Below are 22,756 nucleotides of genomic sequence, written 5' to 3' on the forward strand. Positions count from 1 at the left end.
TTTTTCCTACCTGATCACTCAAAAGCAGGGGCAGCATGACCTGAACGCATCTTAGCTTGCCCGATGCAAAATGGCAGAAACATCTGTTTAGTAGTCCAATCTTCTGGCAATGAATAGTGGGACTCCTGGTATCATATGGGATAGGTAGCAGGAGGGTGTAATTGCAGATCATAGATATGCTTCAGAGGGCATCAAACTTGCAAACCTGCAAGTCATAGACAGAAAAGTACGTAACAGGATACAGAAACTCAGCCATAGTGAAGCCAAAAACCAAACTGCTTCTTGCAAGGACTGGAGCTAGTTTCAGCTAATTTTCAGCTGTGTTTCTAGAGCCACTCCTCCTCCTTTCCCACCTTATTTTTGCTTTCACTTTGGACGTAATATGGGTGCTTTCCTTCCCATGTAGGAAACACTGATCTAAGCTACTTGTTTGCTCTCAGAAGCAGTCCCAGAACTCCGTTTCTACCTGAGGCTGTGAGGTGGCAGCGGGAGACAGATGAGGACACCACACCCTTTCGCATTAGTTGATCCATGCTGATGGACCCAGGCTCTCATATGTATTTCTCCTCTTTTATAGAGCCTAGCATGAGTGTGGCCTCAAATGCAGAATGAATGATTAGCAGGAACGCTTCACGGCAACAATTTTAGTCTCTATATAAATCCATGGTGTCATTCAATCAACACGTGCTTGCAAGCTTTGCTTTGTGAAGGAGGCAGAGAAACAATACAAACTGTGCAACTGTGTATCACCAGCAACCAAAACCCATAGCCTATATCAGTTATAGGACTTTCCCTCCCTGCCTGTCCTGGGTTCTGCCGATCTTTTTTTTTTTTAATTGCTTTCGCATCTAACTAATTGATAAAGCTTTTAAACATGGTGTTAGCAGCTGAACTTCAGTGCTCCCAGCCTGATTTGTTTAGCTTGTGTTTGACTTCTATAATAAGTGGGGCAAAACACAGTTCACTGGAGACAAGTTAGTTTCCTATATATGTTATTAATAGCTGACATTACTGAATATTTTAGACAATCTCTCCTTCTCCCACATGCTCTCGCATGCTTGCTTTCTTGCTCGCGCTTACCCTCACTTGCTCGCACTTGCCCTCGCTGTTGTTCTTCCTATTGCTCTTGCACTCACTCATGCGTGCTCTTGCACTTGCTCATGCTCTTTCTCACTTGCTCTTGCTTGCTCTTTCTTACTGCTCTCTCCCTCTCGTGCTTTCTCACTCACCCTCACTCTTTCTCATGCCCTCTCGTATGCTGCCTTGTGAGGAAGCTCTGTTTCTCTCTGTTTCCCTATTACACTGTCAAAACCAGATTCCTGAATTACAGCTGCCTAGAAAATCCTTTAAAATATCTTTTCAGTTCATATGCTTTTAGAGATGCATAATTATACTTGCTCTGTAGGTCTATCTCTCAGAGGCTCAATTACCATGTACGTATTGTTATTGCAAAATGTATTTTGGTAAAGCGAGAAACATTTAACTGGATTGTAGACTGACTCACATTTTAGAATATAAATGCCTATACTTTATTCTGTAATTACCATCCTGGAACACTTTTTTTTCCTTTTTACTTCTGTGAACTAAAGCTCAATGTGGACTGTGCATGTGATTTTGGGCTTTAAGTAGTGTCACTTGATTTTTTTCATCAGTTTCAGCGGTCTGACATACATAAAATTACAGATCTACTTTTCAAAAGTTTTGTGGCTTTTTAAGTTCTGAAACTTATTTTTCTCATTTTTTGGTAAGAAAACAAATGTGAATTTATCTGGTTATTCATACTTTCTTCCCCAACTATTTTTTTTCCCCTCCAGTAATCAAAATGAAAGGAGATCAAAGGCTGGAGATTTCTCCTTCATTTTTTCAGAAAACTCTCCCCTTTAAAATCAAGCTATTTTTATTTTTTAAAATAGTCTAACAGCTAGAATTCATTCATATAAATGTGTTTGGTTCAACTTCATAGAGTAGGGAGCGTCTAGTTTAATTTGTTCAGCAGAATATATTTTGGGTGTAAAACTGTGTTTTGTATTCTCAGAGGCATGAAACAAATGACTCTTACATGTCTTTGTTGTTGAGGGAATACTCAGGACATACAGACTCACATCCTACCCAGTAAAACATATGACCTTGAAGTGTCACGTGAAGATAAACCACTTATTAATATATATATCTGTGATTACTTTTTCTGCCTCTCATTGTTTATTTAGTATGTACAGATTTCCAATGCAAGGGGCATACAAAGAAATGGGGAGGTTAAATAAGAACTTGCAGCATATAAAGAGAAAACTTATTCAGCTGAGGTTAACAGTGTGCTCAACCTCATGTCATTAAATTAACCTTAAAGATTCACTTATAAATGTTCCTATTATAAGTTTATACTTGAAGGTCACAAATTCTAATCCTTGTTTGAAATCTGGCTATATTCTATGCATGTGTTTAATTTGGAAGTCTTAGGAATAAAGATTTTGGCTGCTTTTCATAGGTTATAGCTAGATCACTAATAGTAATAAAGGCTGTGTCTTTTGCAATAAATATTGGAAAATAATTTTTTTGTGATGGGCAAACTAATAGAAACTTGCAAACAAGATAAACTTCTTGTGTCGATTTTTTTTCACAAAACAAGTAGGCTAAATGGATTTTATATTTTGCAGGTGAGTGCATAGTACTTGCTTTGAGACTATCAAAAACTGAAAATGCCCCACTGTTCTGTTTTGCTTACTGCATTCCTGAGCACATGGATTTTGCTGCTGGAGAGCTGGAGGAGCACAGGCACACACTTCAGCAGGACGTGCTGGCTCACAGTGAGAAATAGATAGGATGAGGCATTCTGAGTATGACTGACTTGAGACAGGTGGGTGCTGTTTCCAAATCCATATATGCAATTGCATCCAAGGTCAAATGACTTTCTTTCCTTTCATGCAAACATTGTCTTCAGAATATGTCTATTGAGATTCCAGTTAGCCAAAACATGTTTGATAAAACCGTTTTGACCAACCTTACTGATTAAATGAGGCCATTAACATAAAAGGGATTCAATAATGATATGCTACAGCACTTTATATGCAATTACCTTCCAGTGATACTTGCCTTTTAGCCCAGGAATGCATGACAGATGTCAGCAGAGTTGCTTTTATGGACTTTTTAATAATTTGAAAAAATCATATCATTGCCTTCCTGGTACCTGTGCACACGTTTAGAAGAAGCACAAGAAAATGTGATATGTATTTTGGGAAGGAGAATGAGTAGAATCATAATAGGCCTTTGTGTTAGTTTATTTTATAGCTTTTTTTCTGAATTGTAACAGTTGGATGTTATCAGTATGTTGTCTGTTAACCAATATTGTAACACTCTGTGCGATGGTTCACCTAGCGGAATTATTTTACTGAACTCTAACTTCTGGTTCTAAAAAGGATTTGAAGCTGCTGCTTTTCTTTTTTTTCTTTTTTTTTTTTTTTTTTTAACTAACTATTGCAGTCTTTTGCTACTGTGGTAAACACAAATGGGTGCCTTAAAAATGTTACAAACATAAAAGCTAAATTGTCTTGACATCAGATGTTCCGGAGTAGATTTCTGACTAAAATGAAGTGTAGACTGTTTTGCCAGCCCTAAAGGGATAATTTCATGAATGCATTAGTTTCTGGTATAGTTTCTTCATTATTGCAAGCAAGCAGATCTTTTTTTTTAATTACTTGATTGAAGCCAAGATAAATTTTACCAACCATTAAATGAGGCTAACATGCATTTTGCTTCTTCATGAAAGCAATGAAATCCTGTATTTTCTCATGTGATCAACTTTTGTAAAAACCCAAACCAACCAACCAAAAAAAACCCCAACAAAACAACCCAGAAACCCCAACCAAACAAAAAAACCTTCTGCCAGATGAGGAGGAATTTCCTACTGCCAACTGGGGAAAAGACAAAATAATCTTTGAGAGTAATTTTTACTATCACTCTGGTGTAGTTGTCAGTCATCCTGGGTTTTTTGCCTCTTCTGTCTAAAATGTCTGTGGAACCCTCTTGTTCTTAGAGAGTAGGAGATCATAAATGACCACATTTCTCCTGAGCTCTGACAACTGTCTCTTTTTCATCCCCAGCTGACTTTGCTGTTCCTGAAGCAACTCCATAGTACACAGCAATAGTCTAGCACAGTAATGAGTCTGCTTCCTAAACAAGGTAGCCCTGTGGATATCTGTTTGGCTTTTATTTTCAGTGTAATCTTTACTCTAAGCAAATGTAGAATTCACCTGTAATAATGCAGTGTGTATTTAAGATACTACAAATATCAGTGAACCACCTTTAATAGGACATAACAATTCTCAGGATGTGTTGGTAAAGGTTTCCCAGAAGAGACTATATTTCAGTTAGAAAAGGGCAAACCTGTCAACTTATTTTGAGATTAGAAGCACAGTCAGTGGGAATGTTCCGCCAACTGCACAAAAAGATATCAAAGATAATACTTTATCTTCAGATGAAGCATTGCTTTTTCTCCAAAGTAATACCTAATTATTAATGCTTGCCCAAGAATAGCTGTGCTGCTTTCACACTTCTCACCTTTTTAATACCTGCATCTTTAGAGTTGGACTTTAGGATCAGGAACATCTAGCATAACCTTTAGAGTTTAGTTTTTGGTATAAATTAAGTAGAGAAATGGTTTATTAACCATTAACAATAAAGCTAACAGGTCACCCTTAGTAGTGACTAATAATCTTTAAAAGATAACTCCATGATGAAAAAACAATTTCTGAGACACTAGCGACACCAAATCAGAAAGTTATTAGCACACATCATATTATCCCAGTAGAAATAGCATGACCAAGTCTTTGTTCAGGGAGACAAGGATTTAGGAATTTAGGGGACATGCATTCACAAAGTTTGGCTTTCTCACTGCAGATGGGGGTATGGATGAAAGGATCATGTGTCAAGGAAAAGAAAGGACACATGAACCCATCATAAATGAGTTTTAGGAGAGCTTTTTCCTTGCTTGGTACTGATACTTCTGCTAACTTCAGCTGTGCAATGGGACTTGGATGAGCAAAGCACTGAAATTAACAACAGTTACACAAAGTGAAAGAAGAACACAGCTAATTTCTATGTTCCTGAAGAACAATATGCCTCAGCATCTATGAATAGTTGGTGCTTTCAAACATGTGAAGGGGTACCTCTCCCTCTGTAAGCTCAACAGTCAGAAGGACCTGAATTCTGGGAGGTTGTGTCCACATTTTTTGCTTACAGGAGATCTGTTATTCCAGCTCTTAAGTAGGTGCAGGAGAGCTAAAATTGCTTTTTCTTAGCAGAACTGTCATGAGGTGTTCAGGTCTTTCTAAGCATTAAATAGCTGCTGTGTTACTAAAAATTAAAAAAGTTGGCAAACCTTGAAAATGAGTAAGTGGATGAACCCAAACTGAAACATACGTTTGAGTTCAATGTTTTCATCCTATCTTTGCTAGTACTGTAAAATTTTACCTCTTTCTGTTTAGTGTTGCATAAACATACATATTGAAAGTTACTGAATGAAAATGGTCTGCTTCTCAGTTGTTTAAGCTACAGATGTGCAAGACTCCAGATGTTAGCTTAAGACTCAGATTTGCTGTATTTTCAAGCAGGAGTCCTCTGTTTTGTATAGCAGAAGGAAAAGGAGATTTTTTTCATATTAAAGGTCATGTTGTTTTTCATAAAATTGTGCTCAGTATTTCTCCTCTAGTCACATTAGCATATTAGCCTTTGAGGGGAGAAACACAGTGAGCTTCCTTCAATTGTGTAATGGTTCTTGATCCTTTTTCAGTGTTATGTCATCTCCTACGGAACTAAGGAACAGGATTGACAAGATTACTATAACCAGTCATCTTGTTTAGGCACAGCCAATGCCTAACTCTTCATGTAACAGGCTGTAAGCATTAGTAGCTTGATAATACTAGAAACAGAATTTAATAGAACCTGATTTTTCTGGAGTTTGTGATCTCTAAAAGCTGACAATAGTAGACAAACTGATGAAGTATGCATTAGAAAAGTGGACAGCGGGATGGACTGAAAAGTAGCTGAACTGCTGGGCTTAGAAGGTTGTGACAGCGGCATGAAGTCTAGCTGCAGGCCAGTCACTACTGGTATACCCCAGGGTCAATACTGGGGCCGATACTGTTGTTCTTGACCTAGACGACAGGGCAGAGTGCACCCTCAGCAAGTTTTCAGCAAATGCAAAACTGGGAGGAGTGGTTGATACACCAGACGGCTATGCTGCCATTCAAAGGGACCTTGACAGGCTGGAGAAACAGGCCAACAAGAATCTCATGAAGCTCAACAAAGACATGTGCAAAGTCCTGCACCTGGTGAAGAATAACCCCATGCACGAGTACAGGCTGTGGGCTGACTGAGAAGCAGCTTTGCAGAAAAGGCCTTAGGGGTCCTGGTGGAACAAAAAAAATTAACGTGAGCCAGTAATGCACCCCTGTGGCAAAGAAGGCTTTATGAGGAAGAACATTGCCAGCAGGTCGAGGGAGGTGATCCTTGTGCTCTACTCATTCCTGGTGAGACCACATCTAGAGTGCTGTGTCCAGATCTGGTCTCTCCTGTATGAGAGGAGACATGGACATACTGGAGCAAAGGTTACAAAGATGATTAAGGGAGGACATATGGGGACATACAGGGAGAGGCTGAGAGCACCAGGATTTTTCAGCCTTGAAGAGAAGGCTCAGCATAAGAAAAAATTTTGCTACAGGGAGAGTCAAAACACTGGAACACGCTGGCTGGAGAGGTTGTGGAGTCTCCATCTATGAAATATTCAAAACCCAACTGAACATGATTCTGCACAACTTGCTGTAGTTGACCCTGCTTGAGCTGAGGGGTTTGGACTAGGCAATCACCAGAGATCCCTTCCTAGATAAGCTGTGATTCTGTAAACTTGGTACAGTCCATGACTCCCTGGTACAGTGCTAAATGGAAACCATTACAGCCTTTTTATAGAGCATGAGGCCAGTGGTTATTTGACCTGAAATAAAGGCAGACATATTCTGCTTTTGACTAGACTGATCCAAGCAAATAGGAACAGAACTGCAGTTTTCTTGTGCCAGACCTGTTTTCTAGCTGCTTCCACAATATTGACTCACTTAAATGGAGATAAAAATTAAGTTTCAAGTGCTGAACATATCCAATTAAGAGAGATTGCTGAGTAACTCTTTTGCAAGGCTCCTAATCTGCAAACGCTTTTCTAATCGATAGCTACTTCTGTTCAATATAACCCCAAGGTGACTGTATTCCGTCAGCTGAGAGTGAGACATGGAGCTCTTGAAAACTTGGAAAGATTCATGTCTTCGGGAAAAAATTTGATTTTTTCATTACACCCTAGAGTAGCATGAAATTCAGCACTCTTCATTTTCTCCACTTTTTGGTATACTCATCTCTTAGCTGCACAAGGTTTCTGAAATACTCTTTTTCTCCTGTTCATGCCATGATTCAAGGGTCATTCCCTGAAAGAAGACAAAGGACAGGATATCTGCTGATGAGTAAATGCTTGCACACCCTCCCCAAATCCTTTGTGTGTGCTACTTCAGTCATTAACTCAGACCAAGCTAAGCAGTGACGTGTCTAAAGAATTTTCAGTAGCACTGTGAATGGCAAAATTCAATCATGTACATTACAATGTATTTATGCTGTAGTGAGTTTTAGCCTGCATTTCATGAAAAGGAAAGCCTCCTTGAACTTATCTGCAATGTGTAGTGGTCTGATTAATGAATATTCATACATAGAAAATGGTGTCTGCTCTGACGGACACTAGAAGAACAGTAACTGGTTTCAGGATTGATGGATGTTTATGCTGCAGTCTGCCCCAGATAGTGTATGCTGGAAACATTAGCATCCTGTTTCCCTTGTCAAAGCTCAAAATGGGTGGAAACAATTTAATTTTTCTCTGTGCAAATTGAGTAAGTAAGTGACAGTTGTTAATTTCACACCACTTTTCTGCCAAGTCTCTCTCTAGGTGGCACAGAAAATTGTTGCACGTGGTGAATCTCTTACTTAACGCTGTTGACTAGGGACAAAAGTCACTGGTTCAGATGGTGCTCCTGACTAGCATGGAGTTGCTTTTTTTTACTTCAGAACTGCATCAGAAGCAGCTGCTTCTCCTCTATGACCCTGATCACAGAGACACACCTGTGCTCAATACCTGTCACTCAGCCAGCAGGGACAGTAAAGGTTGTTCAGTCTATTGTTCCAAAAGGAGCCGCAGTCACATCAGGTCCCCTGAAATCGCTGTGCCCATAAGATGCAGGCAGATAATCAAACAGAGGAGGAACTGTCAAGGAAATGGCCAAATCCACAGATGTTTGGGAAAAGAGATGGATAAATGTCAGGCTTCCAAACGGTTCTTCTATTATCTTTCATTTATTGAAGTGAGGTACCTGTTCAAATGTTATTGTAGAGAAAGGAATAAACATTTGGATGATAACAATGTATTACAACCTGCAAGACAGGGATATCTGTTACATGAATGCAGCGGAATTTCACCTTGCAAAGCATGATGAATTTTTGCATTCCAAAACTGTAAAGCTGTATATTAAACTTGTTTATTTGCAATGTGTTTTTCCCCAAATGCATCAGTACTTCAAGGGTATGTACTAAAAACCAGATGGATTTACAGATGGAACAAGGCCGTTATGGATTTTATATCATGCTTTTGTTGTTTGAGAGAAAGTAGGAAAAATTGCCCTGATAAGTAAAATTGCCATTTAATATCTAAGCACTTACACATGGCAATCATTGGGAAAAGGCAACCACTTTATTTTTCCGCAGGGATTCCACTGAGAAAATGTAATACACAGAAAAATTTCTGTTAATCCATCCACATAGCAGAGGAAACCTGAAATCTCCAAAAGAAGGAAAACAGACTGCACAAGTCTGTCCATTAGTCAGCTTACTCTAAAATATAGTGGGATCATATTTAAAACCAATTTGATCCCATTGATCTGATGGAGGTTGAGAAATCAATGGGTTTTTTTTAATCATTAGAGTAGCAGTCCTTTGTATCTGACACTTACCAAAAGGTGTGCCCAGTGCCTTGTGAACATCATTTCATCAGTTCTCACAGGGCAGTAAAGCTGTACTACAAGGAGCTCTTTCTGACAGGACAGGGAAAAACCAAACCCTCAACAAAAGCATGTTGTGCGAGTTTAGATGAAACACAACCTTTCTGAATCGGTTTATTTCTCTGAAGTCTGTGACTGAAATGCTTTTCTGCAATTTGGGGATGTCAAGATTTAGTTATTGCTTGTGAAAGATATTGGGAATCTTTGACAGAATACATAGCTTGGGAGCAGACTGTACTCCTGTTTTCTGTGTGCATGTAGGTCTCTTATTCTAGGAAAAAGCCTTTTTCCTTTTCATGGCTAGTGACATTTATGCAGTTGGCAGGCATTTCAAGTTGTAATTATGAGTAGCCGGATGTTAACCCAAACACTTGCTCTCTGCACACATGAAATAAGCAATAAGGGGAAAAAACAAAAGGGCAAACCCAGCTTGCTTGGTTATACAAACAAATTAAGTGACTACTGCTGCCCATCAAGTTTTTCACTGCAATAGGGACTCCATTCTCCTGGTGAGTTGCTGGTGCCAAGGCTATTACATGTTGTCCCTACCATCAAATCAGCTTTCTATACTAATTAAAGCTGTTGGAGTGCTCTGTTGGCATCTCCTGTGCAGATTGGCTGTAGCTTTGGACGTAGGCATAAATATGTGATTGTGTCAGTGTAAATTCTCAGTATCATTTATTTTGATACGTGGAACATGGAAGAATAGGACTTAATATTTTCAGCTACTTTAATTAAAATCAATAACTGTCACCATGATAATGGATGGTCTTCCTGGGCAAGAGATATTGGCCTGTTCAGAGAATAGAGAGTGAAGGGAAAGGAGTTGTAAGATCATGAATTGTCTTACCCGCTGGATAAGATGTCAGAATCTTTCAAAAACTAATTTTTTTTGCATTTGTTATTGAGAGAAAAGGTGAAAGGATAGACGGGAGTGGATAGTATTTAAAAATGTAAAACTGTTTGATCAGGAATTGTCTGCTTTTTAATATAGTCTCAGAGCTGAATGGAGAGATCCCATTCTGAGCACTGACCCTGACTTTTGCCAATGCCATATTTCCAACCGGAAGAGATTTTTCAGACTAAATGGAAATCACGTAGAGAACTCTGTCACTCCTTAAGCTCTATTTTGACAAACAGTCATCATTTTGGATGCTGCCTACCGTACCTTTTGTATTCATTTAAAAATTAACTTAAGTTTAAAAATGTGCATTTGAACTAATGGTCTCGCTTGCTTGGAAATAAATGGAATGAATACATACAGTATCGTTTATACTGTTTGTGCTACACCTGGCAAATGCAGAGAGTCTTACTGCCTGTGGAATTGTATAACGTGCAGAAGACACCACTGGTATAATATATGTAAGAAATGAATACGCCAAATGTATCCTATAAATAAAGCAAGCTATTCTATTAGGCTGTGCCTTTCAGAAAGATAAAATGCAGTTTGGCCATGTCAGAAACTATTTCCTTTTTCTTCTCTTACGTTACGCCCTTTTAGTAGGCCAATCTTTATCCTATTTCATTTTTCCACAAAACTCAACTCATCAGAGTAACTTTTATAACCGCTTTCTTTAAGGCAGAAGAACTTTCACGAGTGAAGATTACTTACTTTAGGATTTGGGGCTAAGTTATGGGGGAATGGACTGAAACTGTAAAGTATTAACTGGGTCTCAGAAGTGTACTAGTTTGCATTCATGGAGCAATGCAGGGTTCCTTTGGGAGTGGAAAAACAGAACGTTGAAATTCCCAATAAAGCTGCCACAAAGCAACACAGAATGTTTAGCTTAAATAAGGATGCAGAAGCCAGAGAGCATAATTTAGATGCTAATTAAGAAAATATAGTTAGCTTTGTCTGAAGTTGATTTAAACTTTATATTAGCCACAGAAAGGAAGTTACTAATTAATTAAAAAGTAAGTTGTTATCGAGCAGCTCTTGAGCTGGAGGCTTGATTTCTCTTTCTTGCTCTCCGGTCATAGTCTGTCTTCTCTGTATTCCACACAGTTGTTTCCTACTCCTGCTAAGCCAGTTGGACCACTCAGGGAGTAAGGGCTCATGATTCAGTGTGTGTTCATACTGCCACGTCTATCTCAATATTTTTCTTGCTTGGTAGGGCAGCTTCTGAGGTTGGTACTATTGACAGAACAATAAACATAGGGAGGGTGAAAATAGGAAAAAGAAAGAAAGGTGGGTGGTGGAACTAGAGCTGTCTGGAAATCCTGGTAGCATCACATTAGAATTTTCTTCATTTGGTTTTTAAAAACCTGCTTGGCACCTTTATCTGCAGGTATACAAAATAAGTCAAGGGCAGTTCGCCGTACCCAAACGGCTGGCATGTGCTAGTTGTTTCTGCTCAGACTGTTCTCTATGCTACCTGAAATGAAACTGCATGTGTTACTTTTTGTTGCTGTGACAGCAACGCTTGAAGTAACGTTACTGAATCTCACTGGGCACTAGGTAGGTGGATGAGATGACAATTAGCCTTATCTCAGAAATAATGAGAGTGTGTAAAGAAACTTTAGTCAAATATGACAATAGAATACTAGAGCTGCCCATGGGTCTATGCCCCCTTTTGTAATTAGAGGTGTGTTTTGTAATCAGGTGTCATTTCCTTTGTTAGGACATAGGCTAGTGCGATCTTAGAGAAATAGTAAGGTGCCTGGTGTTAACATGAAGCATGCTACAACTATTAAAAGCTGAATCAAAAGCGTTTTCTTTCTATATACATTTCTGTGGGTTTATACATTTTATCTTCTGCTCGATTAGGTCTTGTGTCAGGATATTAGAGAAAAAAATTAGAAAGCTTCTAACTCTGAAAACGCAGAGAGAAGAAAGGACCTTGGAAGGCAAGAAGATACACTGGGAATATTTCTTGGACTGGTATTTAGTTAGGTTTACTGTAGTGTCTCTTGGAATTAACTGTTGCCTCAGAAAGGAGGTGAAGGAAGTGACTTCTTGCTAGCGATCATCTCCTAAAACAACGGAAATACGAGGTGAGCAAAACAAAGAGTCTGGGATTCATTCTAGTTGTTGCTTAAAAACATGCAACTGCATTTTAAAAATAATCCATAGTTTTGAAAAATTTATTTTTACCTTATTTTAACTGACCTAGCACAAAATGATTTAGCTAGATCATGTATCGCTTGATATATCTGATCATTACAGGTGGAAGTGCTTGGAAAAAAACATCTTGCCATTATATTTTGGATCTTGATCCTTGTGTTCAGTCTGAACTCCTGTCCCTGTGATTTTAGTGTGGTTCTGGTCGCAAGTTAGGTGCCTTTTTGACTTTTGTGTTTTGTGTGACTTTGTGATTGAGGTCATGAGGCTGATTAAAACTGTGATTTTAGCTTAGAGCTCCAGGGTATGCTTGAGCCCTAACTTTCTGATCACTCATGCAGCAGAACTCATTGTCTTTCTCTAGTCTGAAGTTATTCAACTGTCTCCTCTTGTCCTATAAAAACTGAGAACGTGAACTTTTATAGTTGCCTTTAGCACAAGCGCCTGAGACCTCTCTACATAGTTTTTGCAATGTATTTGTAAGGTCAGTGCAAAAACAGATGAGGGAAAACTGGAATTAAGGGAATTACTTAGTTTTTTGCAGAGTGGCTTGGCACTTTCCCAACTCCATCCAGCCTCATCCAACACTTAAAATTCTGTTGTTATGTTATACCTACATTGTTCTTTAAGTGCTGTTTTAAGAAGCTAGCCTCAAACTGGTAGGGAGCAGGGTGGGGGGCAGTCACTGGATAGGATTAGCACTGCAGGCCATGTTAAAGTATTTTCTGACTAGTATGGCGATTTACATTTTATCCATTCAATATGTTTGTTATTTATAAATGATCTGTATTCTTGCTAACAGAATGTGAAGAACAATGGAGATGATTTCATGCATCAGAGTATCCATGCACACAATAAACTCCCAGGAGAGGAAACAAAGTTGGGGAGTATGGGAAGTCTGGAGCAGACTCTGGTGTGTAACTAGGTTACTTTACGAAAAAAAAAACCAAAACCCAACCAACCAACAAATATCTGAAGACTAAAGAGTGAAATATCCCTTTGGTTATATGGAGAGAGGGAATTGTGTTCTTCCTTTTCACTGAGCCTGGCTGCTTGCTGACCTGGCCAAATATATGTAGAACGTGATTTTTTTAATTATTACAAGTAATGTGTTTTATTTTTTCACATATTCTTTTTTTTGCCTGGATGCCATTTTGTCTCTTATTAAGGAGATACTAGGTAAAAACTGAGTTATTGCAGCCATGCAAATGGGATGGCTGATGTTTCTTAACTGGTGTAAAAGGGAGGGTATGATAATTACTCGACAGATTGAGCAGTAGGTGTTTCATTTCTTAGTCTCTCTAATTTTATTTATTACACAACATTCTCTTATAATGCAATGAACAATAGCATTCATTAATTTCTATTACAAATGTAGGAAAAAAGCCTGAAGAATGTAGCAAAGCCCCAATTTTGTGCCTTTGGGTGTCCTGGAAGCTTTCTGGGGAGGCTTCTTTTCAGTTTGTTAGTTTGCAAAGTTTTCCTGAATAAATCTCTGTGTCATATAGAGCTGTCCTGATTGGGTCCATTCTGACCTTTTCTATTTAGCACTCCTTTAAAGAAAGGCAGAAAGCGTATGGTGATAAGGGATGAACCAAATGTCCACCCCACCTGGAATTGACCTGCTAGATAGTTTTAGGGTTGTTTAGTGAGCTCATAATATTTTTTTCTTTTGCGAGCTCCCCATGAATTGGATTACAATAATGGTTGTATGTAATTAAGCAAGGTCCTGTTTTGTTGACCCTAATACCAGCATGTTGCATGTTTTGTAAGCAGCAGCAAAGAGAACTCAAGACTCAGTATTTCCTAAATTCCTAGTTCTAACTGAAAACGTTTAGTCTCAAACTAATAGTTCTTATGGGTCTTTCTCACATCAGCAATAACTATAATGCTTTCGCAGGATGTTTCTGAGTGCTTCTAGTTACGGGGGTTGAACAGAGACTCCTTGGATACAGCAATTTCTGAAGCATTGTGACTCCACCTCCTGAACGAATAGCTTTAATGTGTCATACCTGTCTTTCCCAGTCATCAGTTGCTTTGTAAATCATGGCAGTTGATAGCCTATTGGGTTCCAGGAAAACAATTAGACAAGCGGTTTTTTTTTTCTTTCCCCTCATCTCTCATTTCATCTGAACCTGTCTCTTTTTCATGTTAATTTTAATGTAAACCTTTTTTGCTTTTTTTAAGGTTGCGTAGTGTCTGCAGCTCAGTGCATTAGCTGTGCCCTGCAATATGGGGCAGACAAGTTACATATCAGTAATTTAATAAGTCATACATAAAACAAAACAACATAGATTTATTTTGTTTTAAAATCAAGTAGGGTCAGCTGTGTGAGCAATGTATCTGCCAACTATTGTCATTGTTCTGTCTGGGCAAGCTCATTTATCTTGGTTAGTAAACAACTTAAAAGGCAAAGGAGGTGGATGGCTTAAGGGAGTGTTATTAGGACACAGAATCTCTGATGGCTGATGTCTTGCCTAAATCCAGGCCAAATCACTTATTAGAAAACTACCACCAGTAGGCAGTTAGGGGATGCAGCTAAATATACGACTGTTATTAGATAGGTGACAGTGGAACAGGCAGTTGTCACAGCTGGGAGGTCTGCACAGTTAAATCAATCAAATTCAAGATGTCTGCAAAAAACACAATAAAGGTGCAAGCTTGTAAATTTTGATAATCACCAATATTTGAGGTGCATGCATTCAGTTGTAGAGTCTTAAAATTTAAGGGCCAGTGACTGGAAACCTTAGGCATAGCTAATGATCCTAAAACTCTTTTTCCCCCTTTTAATCGAAAATTCCTTGGTATTTGGAATGCTTTGTATTCTCTGCTGTGAAACTATATGATTTCTTGATATATGAAGCAGTTCAAAAAAGTTACAAAAGTGAAAACTAGTCAACAGGTCATTTAGTTTTCTAGTCACTTAATTTCTTGTGCCATCAGTTCAGCAGTCCTATAAGAACAAATAGCAATTGCTGTTTGTTGTTATAGGAATTTGGAAATGAAGTAGTTTAAGCATGGATACACAGACGTGCTGAATGGTGGGGAAGGGTGTTCTCTGTTGAAGAACCACAGTAAAACCACTTGTTACGGATGCATGGTGTGGCAGTACACCACTATAAATTAAAAACATGTAATCTGCCTGCATAAAAGCCAGGAGCTTGCAAATCATTTCTGGGGCCATTAAAAATGACCATATATCCCAGCAGAACTCATTAGCCTAAGAGTACCCCTGTGGACTCCAACGACCCCACTTACATTTGAGGAGTATCTTGAGGGTAGCTGATTTCTCTCTGTCTGAAAGGAACATTGTTTTGCTCTTTTTCTGAAGATAGCACATACTTAAAAGTATGTGTTTAAAGGAGAAAAAAATATATATATGTTATAGAATATACCACTTGGTATGTCAACACCTGCAAAGCTACTTGTCACATCGGCTGTACGTCTTGGACGATTCTATTGTGAAGAAGTTTGAAACACTTGAATCATGGGAATTGATAATGGAAAGCTCCTATCTGGGTCATGTATACTACTCAGTATTCAGACTGCAATAAATCTCTCTAGTCTTATTGTCCCTTTTTTCATTCAGGTAGCATATTTTCAATGTACTTCTCTCTGTTCCTCTGGAAAACTGTTCACAATGCACTGTATTTTGCTATTAACCTAATTTCTGGAAGTCTTTATTTTCTTTTATAAATATACAGACAGATTAAGTTTGGGTTTTTTTTTTTCTTCTGTGAAATGGGTGATGATGGGAATCTATTTCTTAGATGAAATTCAGCATCTGAAAGGTGAATCAGGCCTCAAGTCTGTTCTGTAGAAATGTTCTTCAGCTTCACAAATAAAAAAATGCAGTGAGCTATAATGCTTCTGCTTTCTTACTATTCACTCTTCGAGACATGGAACAAAATGTAGAATGAAAACTGCATGAAACAGAGGTCAGCAAAGAAGTCTAGTGAGCCATTTAGAGGTTTCCTAGGAAGCTGTCAAAGCAAGGAGTACAAAGTATAGTATGGGCAGATCATACCTGCTAGGTGTCTTACTAAAGCTGCAGATTTCTCATGAGTGGGAAATTTTTTCTCAGTGTGCAAGATGTCAGTGCGGGAGTCTTTGTTGGAAGATAGTGGTTATGGGTATGTGAATGTATGAAGGCTACTGTTAGAAAACACTAGGAAACAGTTGGAGATGCACTAGTCGGGTATTTGGAAATGCAGAAGTAGTTGAATAGCTGTTTTGGCTCTGTGAAGTTGACAACAGAGAGTTGCTTAGACCTTTTCTTAAACTTCCAGAGGCTCCCTCTCTCACATGCTTTAGAAAAGGATAAGAAACAGCACTGATCTGAGGTCAGCCTGGTTGTTCAGTTCACATTACTGCCAGGATCAAGGTTTTTTGAAAGATAAGCGTGGTGCACTTGACGATCTTAAGAACTGCACTGTTACCTGGCCTACCAAAACAGCAGAGCAATGCAACCAAGTCTCTGCATGAGGAGACTGGACACAAATGAATGTCAAAATGATTAAATTGTGTGGTTTATATTACACAAGACTAAGAAATTAGGTAAAAATAATTTGGCAAGTAACAACCCCTATTAAAGAAAACAAAGACAAGAATACTTTGCAGAAGCAGGAGAGAAAGGAAAATTAAAAATATAGTTTCAAACTTCTTTTCCATGTGTTTCATGTTGTCTAATGATACATTTTCTTTAGTTACTTAAGTAGACCATTTTTGTTGCAGAATTGAAGATGAAAGGCTAAAGATCAGATCTGCTGTAATAATTTTTTTTAACTTTTTTTTTTTTTCACAAGATAGCAATGTTTATAAAAGCCTGAAATTATTCAAAGGTTATAAGTGTCACTTCAATACAGCTTTGTGAGATTACTACCAGTAATAATAGTTCCTAGTTTATTACTGGATGAGGATCTACGTTACCCATATCATCTGTTATTTTAAGAGGAAGAAATAGAGGTCTCCGTTCTTTTAATAATTGCTACTTTTTTAGTATTTCTCAGTTTGGTTCCCTGAGTTCTTTGTATGAAAACTGAATGCATATGAAAGGAATGAAACAACAAGATGTTTCTGTTTCAGTGGCTGATGCTATCTCTTAGTAGTTACTGTATCAGTGATAACGCTGGAAATTTGTGAGAGAAGCACACTTCTAATAAACAACAGGGAAAGTAAAAAGTTTCCTAAGAAAGGATTTATCTGCCAAATTAAGAGGTAACTGTTGATGTTGCTGTAGAGTTAAAATAAATATATAAAAGTTTAAAGCCATTAGTTTGTAAAGTAGGAAGCTGCATGAATGAAGGAAAAAAAATATGGTTGGGGGTTTTTTTTGTTACCTGTTATCTCAAAACAAACTGTGAGTGCAATAAAATTTATGAAGGCTTGAATAATACTGTTGACTAAATATTGTCCTTGTTTCTTTCTTGATAAGCCATCACTCAAGGAGATTAAGTCAAATGTATCCACAGTTTGACCTTGTTTCAGACAATGTAATATCCCAGACAAAGGGTCAAAATTCACTAGTTCTATGTTATGTTCCTCTGGGATTTTTTTGTGGTGGTGTTTTTTGGTTTTTGTCTGTTTTTGGGGGTTTTGTTGGGTTTTTTTAATTGTGACAAACAGTTGCTGGGAAGAGCTAGTCAGAGTTTCTCAGTTGTCCGAGTACTGTGCTCTCAGACTGAGAATTTAAACTCTTGACTGAAAGAAGTGTGTCTTGGCATTTTATTTGTATAATTCTAAATAAAATACTTAACAAAAAGAAAAAAAGCTAGTACTGCCATAGGTGTTTTTGTTACCTGTTAGTACCTCACTGAAATGAGCACTGCATTCAAAACAACTTGGTTTTAATCTCGGTTTGAATGATGTAATTCTGTAATGCTTGCCTATTCAGAGAGAAACTAGCAAGGTACCATCCACTTTGAAACATCCCGCAGATGGGACTAAAAACCCCAGCTAGAGTTAATTAATATTTTAGTACTAAAAACTAGACAATAACCTCAGAGCCAACTGTAAAGCTTATCTCTTCTAGTTCTCATGAGGTGCTGTTTTCCAGCCCACCAGAATCCTGTTATAATACAGACCTCACAGAGGGCTCCTGATGAGCAGGAACCTAAGAAGGTTCAGATTTTTCAGGATTTCTACGCACAAAGTATGTTTTAATGAGAACTGCTATGACAACAGTTATGGCTTTTTAAACTAGAAACCTTTCTTCTACTTTTGCCTTATGAATTGGTAAGCTTGAATACTACAGAAAAGTAAAGGGGATCCTTAATGACCCAGGAGAGCAGCTGGGTCTGGTAATACAATAGTGCTGCCTTCTCACTAAAGGACATGCAGAGGGGTCCAGCTGAGAAAAGCATGCTAAGGATAGCAGCATGCTGGAGGTAGAGAGGCTACTAGAAGACATGAGAGTCCTGAAGGCTTTCTTTAACCAGACAGCAGACCTGAAGAAGCAAAAAGTGTGTTCCAAAGAAGGGCTCCTAGTTTCTTTGCTTAATGATGTGGGACTGCCTCTGTTCTCTTAGCACACCTAAAATAAGCCAGCTTGAGACAGCGGTTAACCACAGCAATTGCAGTATTTGTTTGCCTGACCTAGAAAACAGGGAAAAAACGAAACTCTCTTACTCCCATTCCTGACCAAAACAAAAACAACCCACCCCCAAACCCAAACTCTAGAAGGTCTGATGACCTTCAGATTAAAGAAACATTAGACAAAAAAGTGGACGATTTCCTTGTAATGAGTTGTCAAACTACACTTTACTTTTTCTTGAATACTTGTAGACATGTTTATGGCAGTGAAAGGCTTCACAAGGATATTCTGTGGGTGCCACTATGCATTCAAGAAGGTCAGTCAAAGGCTGAAGTGGCTTTGAGATCATGACCATCTTCCTGAGATTGTGAGCCCTGAATAGAAGGCAGATGTCAGTCTTGCTTCAGATGTTGATCCAGAAGGGGAGAAAGGTACAACTGCTCCCAAACCTTGAATTATTAGAGCTTGCGAGTTTTGTTTTTTCTGCCTTATTCCTTTGAAGGTGTCCAGATCTGCAGAGGTTTGTTAGCTCACTTATAGCTGAATTCCATTGTCACTGGTACAGGTGAGTTAGAAAATAGCGTTACAACTGACAGCTTTGTAAATGGATAGCGTTTTGCAAACCATGTATGTTGACATCTCTGGGCATTACCTTTTTATTCCCAGAAAAAGCAACTTTGGATACAGAAGCCAACTAAGGACCAAGTCAGCATGGTCTTAAGAGGTGAAAAGGTACTCCCCATACTATGTTGGTGGGGAAGATTTCTGTAGAAGTGGTCTAAGGGTTGATAATTGCTAACTTTTCTCCCTCAGCTTCCACTCATTCAATATTCATCCATGAGGAAAGATAGAAAAATTTGAACTATCGATGATTCTTTCTTGATTCTAGGAACTATATGACTCACTAAGGTATATAGTTTTGTTTCTCAGTGATAATTCTTTTTTTTTTTTTTTTTTTAAATTAACAGCTAACTTTTTTGGGGGGAGGGGGGGGAACAAGAAGGAGGGTCAGTACAATTTTTGATAATAATAAACCTAGTTCTCTTGTGTAAGCATTAGCTGGAGTAAAACTAGTAACTAAATGTTTCCCCTGGTATGCAGGTATCCTTAACACCAGGCTCAACATTGTCTTTCACAATCTTGTACCACCATGGTTCTGTTTGTACAAAGCACTTAAAGTTAAGAGTAGAATACAAAAGAGACTTCTAAGACAGCTGTTGAAGATAATAAACCGATGCAATTTCTTAATTAAAATCATAGCTTCCTGCTCCATTTGCTGTAGCACTCAGCTCCTTGGGTCACTCCTATGAAGGCACCTTCTGTTGTGCCAAGACAAAATTACACATATACCATGTAAAGTATACATCAATTATCTGTTACTAATACAGACAGTAATGGGCTGGGACTAACACACTGTTGGGTGGAGATTTTATGTTCACTGTCTCTGGTGTTTTCCCACAATGAATCTGTGCTTGGCAAACAGCTTCCAGTCAGATGTGGAAAAGTAAAATTCCACGGCATCTTGGGATGGAACGATCCGCAGTTTTGCTGAGCTGCTACTTCTTTCTCTCTGTTTTTTTCTCTCAGGTTTTTTATTTTGTCACACTGCTGCCTTTTTCAGAATCTTTGATCTTGCTTCTTGCCTGAAAACTGTTACTAAACTTTCAGCTTGCCCGTTTTATTTCTGTGTTCTTTCTTTACTTATACTTTCTTCTGTGCCTTGGTAGCCTATGATTTTTCTTGCCTTCAGACTAAGGTGAGAGTATAGCTATGGTTTTGTCATTAAGTTGTTTCATTAAAACTGGCCCCAGTCACATATTTCCCCTGCCTTCCATTGCATATTTAAGAAATAAGGCATCAGAAGTACTACTTATACTCATTATGGATATACAAACAGTGCTTGAAACGAAATGAAAAATTCTGATTTCCTAAATTATGTTTGGCAGCTGTGATGTCGATGGGCTTTTGGTTATAATTTTTACATTGCGACTGAAAATTCAGTTAAAATTTAACACTAATAGGCTGTGTAGAGTTAATAGATTGGTTCATCTTTTTGTCATCAGACTGAATTAATTTCTTATTTCAAAGCTATCTGGATTCAACAGCCTTGGCTGATTTAGCAAATGCAGTTTGTCAGTGCTCTGTGTAAAATCGGTCATTCTACTCTCCAGGTATGGTGTTGATAGGTTATGGAGGCTCGTGCGTGGTAGTTGTCAGTTGTGAAATGCATTGGTTCAATGCCTTTAAATTTTATCTCTCTTGGTTTTTTTTTTTTATTGTAAAGTATGGGAATATGATACCAGGGTCAAAAGAAAAAAATTAAGGTTTGCCAGGAAAAAACTTCCCCTCACGATTAGTGTTGGTTTTGCCAAAGACTAGTCCTTATAGCTCAAAGAAGAAAAAAATCCCAAAATTTTTGCTAATGTAACATCTTCATGCATGATTTTTGATTGCCTGTATTTTAATATTAAAATCTGTTACAAAATTTTCTACAAAAATTTGTTACAAAACTACAAAAAGTTGTTACATGGATCCTAGAACTCTGAGCTCAATTTAAAGAAGGGATGCCTGATTTCAATGCTGTCTTCTCAGGCCATAAATTTCACAGATTATGAGTGTGAATAGCTAGAAGTAACGTTCTCTTTTCTTTGTTTTAAATTCCACTGCTATTCTTTTCACGGTGTCATTCTTGTGTCTCTGAAAGTAAAAAAGGAAGACTGGCTGTCACAGGGAAACTCTGTAATCCCCCACAAAAGAAACCTACCTACTTGTCTTGCTCTTAGGATAAATAATTTGGGGGCGTTAAACCCATTTTTGGCATGCTGTTCTCTTCTGTTTACACTTTTATGAGTACCTTTGTGGCTGCCTTCCTTAAAATGTGATTTTTCTGACGATAGCATAAAAGCTTTTCAAAACGCAGCACAATCCATTTGACTACTGGTTGTTTGCTGTCTAATTTAATGTTCACAGCATGAGAAATAGGACCCTGGTATATACCACCTTGCTTAGTAGTGTGGTGGGAGGGAGTTTATTTTCCCTGAACGCTGCGCACAAGGAAACAGAGGAAAATTTCTGTGTTAATCCCAGCAACTTTTTTGAACCACTTTGCTCTTCTATCTCCACCTTCTCCTGAGTACCATTTAAGAGCATCCACAAAAAATATCTTACCTTAAAAAAGGAAAGTTTTTAACTTTGTCCTTTATGCTTATATTCTTCCTCAGTCTGAAAGTCTCATAAATCTTAGCGCTAAGGAGAGGAGCTTGGCAGCATGGTGGCATTTTGCAGGGCGTTCGTGAACAGGGAGATGTTCTTTTATTTTTCATTAAACAAAAAAATGAATATGATTCATCAGCAAATATTCCCAAATTGGTCTTTCCTTTCCTGGTCATCCATCTACAAAATAGTTGTTATGAAGAGCTAATCCTACAGGCACACTTTTATTCACCTATGTCAGCTCTGAGTTCTCTATTCACTTAGCTTTGCCCCCCAGTCCACTCTAATGTTTGTGTTATCTTAGTTTGTGTTATCTACACTATGATCTCCCACATGGAAGTGTTTAAGTATCCAAAGTTGTTAAAACATGATGGTTTGACTCCCCAGCAACTCTGAACAAAAAACATGACAATGTGACCAGATAAAATTCTGTTTCTCTTTGTGCTGTACTATAAAATATCTATTAGTTCCTGTGGTAAAGCTTTTGTATTCTTACTAAATTAATCTGGACTTCATGATGAGAAATGGATGTTATGTTGCAGGCTTTATATATTCAGAAATATCTGTGGTTTGGTGCTTTGTCTTCATTTGCTGTTTCATCCCTTTTTTCCTTCAGAGCAGACACATGAATAAATACTTTTCTAATCTAGCAGTTTACTATGCTCGAGTTTCTCAGCTTGTTTCTTATCTTCTGCCTGTAGAAAGATGAATCTTTGTGAACCCCTGGCTCCCTGCTAGGAGTTGTTTACAACTAATGTCTTCCCTAGTCGTCTTTTCCTTTTGATGTGTATTGGAAGGGGACTCTCTTTTTATTTTTAAGACCACTTTCTTTCCTCCACAGTTTCTCAGGGGATTATTTCTCTTTCTTTTTCACCC

The sequence above is a fragment of the Harpia harpyja genome, chromosome 8 (genome assembly GCF_026419915.1).
Source record: "Harpia harpyja isolate bHarHar1 chromosome 8, bHarHar1 primary haplotype, whole genome shotgun sequence".
Lineage (NCBI taxonomy): Eukaryota > Metazoa > Chordata > Aves > Accipitriformes > Accipitridae > Harpia > Harpia harpyja.